The sequence below is a fragment of the Ixodes scapularis genome, unplaced genomic scaffold (genome assembly GCF_016920785.2).
Source record: "Ixodes scapularis isolate PalLabHiFi unplaced genomic scaffold, ASM1692078v2 PGA_scaffold12__126_contigs__length_90152505, whole genome shotgun sequence".
Classification (NCBI taxonomy): domain Eukaryota; kingdom Metazoa; phylum Arthropoda; class Arachnida; order Ixodida; family Ixodidae; genus Ixodes; species Ixodes scapularis.
Genome location: NW_024609838.1, coordinates 44,583,599 through 44,589,680, shown reverse-complemented (window position 1 = coordinate 44,589,680; position 6,082 = coordinate 44,583,599).

Sequence of the window (6,082 nt, the reverse complement as noted above, 5' to 3'; positions counted from 1 at the left end):
TATAGGAACGGTGCCTTGAACACGCCTGCGACTAGCGTGTTTTGCCTTCTATTCCACCCGTGCATCTAAAGCGGTCTCGAAATGGCAACAAATGATGTCACCAACGCCGGAATATTATGTTTTCGGATGTCGCGATCCTGGCGGTTGGGTGTAGAATTTCTGAAAACAGAAGCAGGAGAGAATGAGAGCGTCGTTGTCGTCGAAGCATCCCAACACGTGGCTGCCGAAGTTTACATGGACAGCCAAGCTGGAGAGCGACCTAAAGCAGAACAGGCGTCTGCCACATCCACCACCGCTGTTGTGCCGACGCCAGGATTGCAGCAGGCGACAGCATGACACTTTTCTGACGTCATCAGGCGGAAATCGAGGGACCACTTGTTTTGGACGCGGCAAACCAAATAGGTACAGGGTTTTAGAGCGATAAACTGGCAGCTGAAAGCAAGGAGGTTATAAGTACTAAGAGGGGGCACGTTGCAATATTGATGAAGCCTAGTCATAAAGAGTTTCAACGATATTGTGCCCAACGTGACCGCAGATCTCTCTGGCGATTGGTGCGCGTGACATGTCACGTGCGAGATGGATGGTTGATTGTAGAAGGATTCCTTCCAGGCTTGCACGCGCTCCGTCCGGTAGGCTTTATCAGATCGAAGGCTAGACGAAGGCTAGCTGCGGTCACTTGTTGGGCTGATAAGTGAAGAGAGTAAGGAGGAAAATGAGACGAAGCGTCAGGGGAGCATGGCTTGTGGAGGCTACGCGGCTCACGTCATGCCTTCTCCTACCCTTCTATCCTCCTCGGCTGAAAGTGACCCCCAATTGGCCGCCGTTATGTTGCACAATTTTGACCAGTAGACACGTTACTGTAGCAAAACCTGAGGCTTTTACGCAAATTGAGCCGAGATTTGTATTTTAATCGCTGCAAAATACATGATAAACTATTTTTCCAGTACTGTTAGCCCCAGACATCAGTGTCTAGCTCCGATAAAAGCCCAAAATACAGCACCACGGCTGACGGCATCTGGCGGAGGCATTGCGAAGCTGCCCGAGTTTTTGTAGTAAAAGCTCATTTTGGACTTAAAACAAGCGAAACATAACTTATCTCGTCAGTATTGTTATAAAATGTCAATAAGCCGCTATCTGTGCGCGGTACTCCGTTAAAACCGAGACGTAAAACTTCAGACGGTCGGTTTCTAGTGGCCAAAAATGTGCAACATGTCGGCGGCCAATGACCCTTTTGCGAAGTTTCCATGGCGCATTCGCAGCAGCAGCAGACTGGAGTCCGCCATTTTTGGTGGCGTGGTGCGTCTGGCTCGGGACTGCGGGAGGCAGCGGCGGTCGCGCGTTTCCAAGTTCTCCGACGTGCCCCAACGCTGTTCCGTTGTCGGCTGCAGCAACGAGAGCAAGCGTTGTCGCGGTTTAGGTTTGCGTCTGCTAGATGTACGTGATCCCCACAGGCCTTTCTTTTCTACGCTGGGAAAAGAAAAGGCCTGTGGTGATCCCGTATATCCACAACATCTCCCATAGTCTAAAGAAGGTCGGAAGCCGATATAACATACCGGTGGTGTTTTCATACCCCCTCAGACTTAAACAGGTCTGCTCTAGGATTGAAGCAAGAGCGGAAGGGCACCCAAAACGAGAGTGCAGAAAGAAACATGCGAAACCGTTCGTGAGATGCTGTGAGGGGGTTGTTTATAAGATCCCCCTCTCGTGTAATAAGTGTTACGTCGGGCAGACAGGACGTTGTTTAAACGATCGGCTTAGAGAGCATAACTACTCCCTTAGTGCCACGGTTGGAAGGCACCTCTCGTTGCACTGCAACGTATGCAGGTGTAAAACGTCCTTCCCTGACCCTGCAGTATTAGGACGAAACAAAGATAGATTGGCCAGAGAAGTGCTCGAGGCCTTTCACATTGTCACTCTGGGGGATCGGTGTGTGAGTGAGGCCTCAATAACGCTTTCACAAAAAGAATTTGAATTTATGCGCGAGAGGTTTTGGCAACGCAGTGATGTGATGGTGCTGATAGGGAAAGGGGCTGACACGTACATGTCTGAGTGAGAGTGCTGATTTGGGGTCTTCCTGGTGTGTGTGTGCTTATCTTATTTTCTTCTTTTTCAAGTAATAAAGTATCAGTTGCGAGTCAGCGCTTGTCCCGTCTGCGTGTTTCTTCTCCTTCGTCCGTGTTTCTTTGCGCTGTTTTTACATTATGATCAACGAATACCAACTAGCCCAACTCTCGACATTAATGCGAGTTTGAAGATACTATGTTTTACGGTGTATAACCCACATTATAATTTTAAATGAAAAAATAAACGCGACTATTTTTGTGCATGATGTCGACAAATAAATAGATAAATAAATATTATATATATTTTTTTACCAATTTATTTAAAATCATGTGTACACTGTTAGGTTCGCGTTTTTAAATTTAAAATTTTTTTACGAACGAGTTACACATAAAAGACACCACGGACAGCACATCTTCCGACTTTCAATACACGATGAATCGCCGACGCTCGCAGACGAACGGATGCGATGCTGCGCGAACGGTTTTTGAAAGAGCTGCGTATTGTACTCCGGGCGCAACGGCTTCGCAGCCGTTCGAAGGGAAAAGGATTCGGGACGACGAAGTAGCGTCTTGCATCTTGAGTAAGCTAACGGTTCGTGTTTGCCCGCTCAATTTAGCGGGGAAACATTAACAAAATTAGTTTCACTGCCAGATTTCACAGGAAAATTGACGTCACGTGACATACGTACCAATTCGATTTCTCGCTAAATTTAGCGGGGCGGTTACACCGATGGCGATGCCGACACCGCTTAACTCGGAAACGGGTGCCTAAGAGCTGCGACTAAAATCCATTATTTGATTAACTCACGCTCCGATCGCACTTCGTCATATTGTCACAGTCAAACATACAACCAAATTTCGTTTGTCTTTCAATACTCAAAATACGCAATTGATTAATTGGTCCAATACCTGGAATTCCTTCACTTTAAGGATGTTGACAATAGTTAACCGATTACATGACACTCATGCAATATAGATCAATGAACTAGTGTCTTAGCGAGTACATATAACTTGTTGCTTGTACGACCGAAACGGGCCCATATATCATTATCAGGGGCTATATTTGCACGCATATATGGTGATATATGGTCTTATTTACGCACTTATACGGCCACATCTGGCAGTAATAAGTAAGGTTAAGATTTTAATGGCGCAGCGGCAACGGTGGCCATAATGCACATCTGGCAGTATTTGCCCACCTATATGGCGAAATACGGCCGTATTTGCTCCCATATATGGCGGAATACAGCCATATTTGACTGCTTATATTATCATATCTCGCCGTATATAAAATATATCAGGGCCATATCTGACATTTTCGTACGGGAAGCTCTGTACTTTTTTCCCCTATTATGTCCAAGCTGATTGCATTTTTTTTTGATTATATTTCTATTACGTTACTAGAGCCTCGCACACTAACTCCCGAGCGTGCGATGCAAAATTAAAACGAGATACCCAGAAACCCGTTGCAGGTGCCCTGAAGTTGGCAAACTTTGAGTAATGTATTTGGAAAAGTATTTGGAGGAGACCAAATACATTTGGTTGTATTTGTATCGTGCCCTTAAATGTTTCTTTCGAAATGTAATTAGATTTGTAATTAAATAAAATTTTGACGAAGTATTTTGCATTTGTATTTCGATATATATTTGCATGTATTTTGTCGATCCCTGATTTCCCGATAGCGTTGTAACCGAGACTAACTCTGATAGATTGGACTCAACTCAACTCAACTTGGATAATCTAAGACGCAATTTCCTAACATCCCGCCTTGGCAAACTTAAAGGAGCTGTGCAACGATAATCAATTGGAATGTTTTTCTCTCTACACGAGCTTACTGGCACACCTGGGACTCAAGGATACTCACACGCAACGCCATTGGCCAAGAAACTCCTTTGTTGCGGTGTAATTTCAAGGACAAAAGCGACCCTTTTCATTCAATCTCTCCTTTGCAAAATTTGATGACGTAACTCGGGGATCGCAGTACACCCAAGTGACGATATTTGAATGCGGTTCATAGATTGGACCCGAGCATTGCGTGGGCACTCGACTTGGGCTCGTGACAATTGCTAGCTCGAGAAGCATTCGGGTATTGACCCGTGTCCAATCGCTGCAACGACGACAACAGCCGAGCCATAACAATGTCTGGAACTCAGCGCGTGTCCTGCGCTTTGCCAACCCCAGCGCGTGGCTATGATCAACACTGGCGGCATATAATCGGGTCCAGATCACGTGGCCGCTTGTTCTGGCTGCGAGTTGAGGGGGTGAAGGCTGCTCGTTTTTATTCAATTTTTTTTCTGGGACTTCTATTGCGTGGGGTGAAAAACGAACGCGTGTTTCATAGGTCATTAACGTTAGGGATCCGTTTTAAGCGGTATTTGTGCACAGTACAAATATTGTTGCACAGCTCCTTTAAAAAGTAGCCCCGACAAGACTCAACAAATGCCTGCATGACACAAAAGCACTTGACAATACCCTCCTTGGCTACAGGCGGCGGAGCTTCACCAAGGACTGTCACCTAAAACTCAAAGAAATCCTGGACGAACCTAGCAAACTCCGAATACGGGTAGTGCTCGAGCTTGATCTCGCTAAAACTTTTGATAACGTCACACATGACGCCATCTTCCGAGACCTAGAAAGCACAAACTGCTGAAGCAGGACTTACAACTGCGTCAGAAGCTTCTGGAAGGACGACTCAGCTCAACTAACACTGGGACCGCTTGCAGAAGATGACATTTCCATCAACAGGGGCACACCACATGGCTCAATTCTTTCTCCAACACTCTTCGATCAAGCCATGATGCCCTTACCCGAAGAATTGAATACCGTTTCCAGGCACTCCACCTACGCCGACTAAAGTTTCACACGCATTTACAAAAGAAACACTGCCATATGCAGCTGATATCACTCAACGCTTTTTTATTTATTTATTTATTCTTGAGCTGAAGATGTCTACCAACAGTTAAACGCCTTACCGGTGGTACACCGTACACCTTATTGCATTCAAAAGGAAACTTGCGATGTGAACACTGGAATAACGCAAGTACAAAGACAACATCCAAATGCAGATGTTCTATGTAATTTCCGCTACCGCTACATTTTTAAAATCGCTAAAACTCATAAAGACATCTTTTGCAGGTGACGTAAGATTGTTGTACAAATACACCATTCCTCTGAGAGGCGAGAAGTTTGAATGTCTAAGAACATATAAAAGTCTATTATGCCTCAAGGAAGCGAGATCGTACATGCCTGCTTGCGTCTGTTAGCAAGCCTGGACAAGCTACTCCGCCGCTCGATAGTTTGTGCAGAATAAACAAATCCCTAATATCTCTTTTCACTGCAAGTGTGGTCATTTGCAATCTACAAAGTAGCCAGTTATAAACATAATATTTCTTACCTAATTATCGGTCATACCCTAACGAGCTTCTTAAATGTTTGTTTTTAATCTAGACAAAGTCAATGAATTCTACGCAGTTGATGCAAATTCTAATTTCGAGCGGACGAAACAGTTATATAGTTATATTACAGCTTTCGAGTTTTAAATTTCTGTGCAATTCTGGACATTATGATACGCATTCTAATGATGACGCAACCACAGCATTCACCTGTGCTTCCATTCAAAGGGCGGAATCCCATAACAGACCGACATCTCAAATTTCATACTTCCGCTCTGTTTCACGCATGTTCAGCATGTAAGAATTCGTATGTACTACATTCTTTCGGCTAAACGTAATGATGCAAACTTTCTAAAAATTTAACATAAGACAATTATTTGAACACCACATACCGACCGCGTTAATATCTCTTAAAAATTCAAGCAATCTACAGGGGTTTCGATTTTGTGGAATATTTTTTCTCGTATGCTTAGCGCAGCATCTGAGAAACTTTCATGCAGTCAAAAATATAACTGAAAAAAGAATGTACAAAAGGGGACCAAGATTTGATTCCTGAGGCACCCCAGAAGCAGCGACGTGTGGGGCAGACATGACTCCTTGAATGCGTACAAAGTTCTCGCCCCCCGA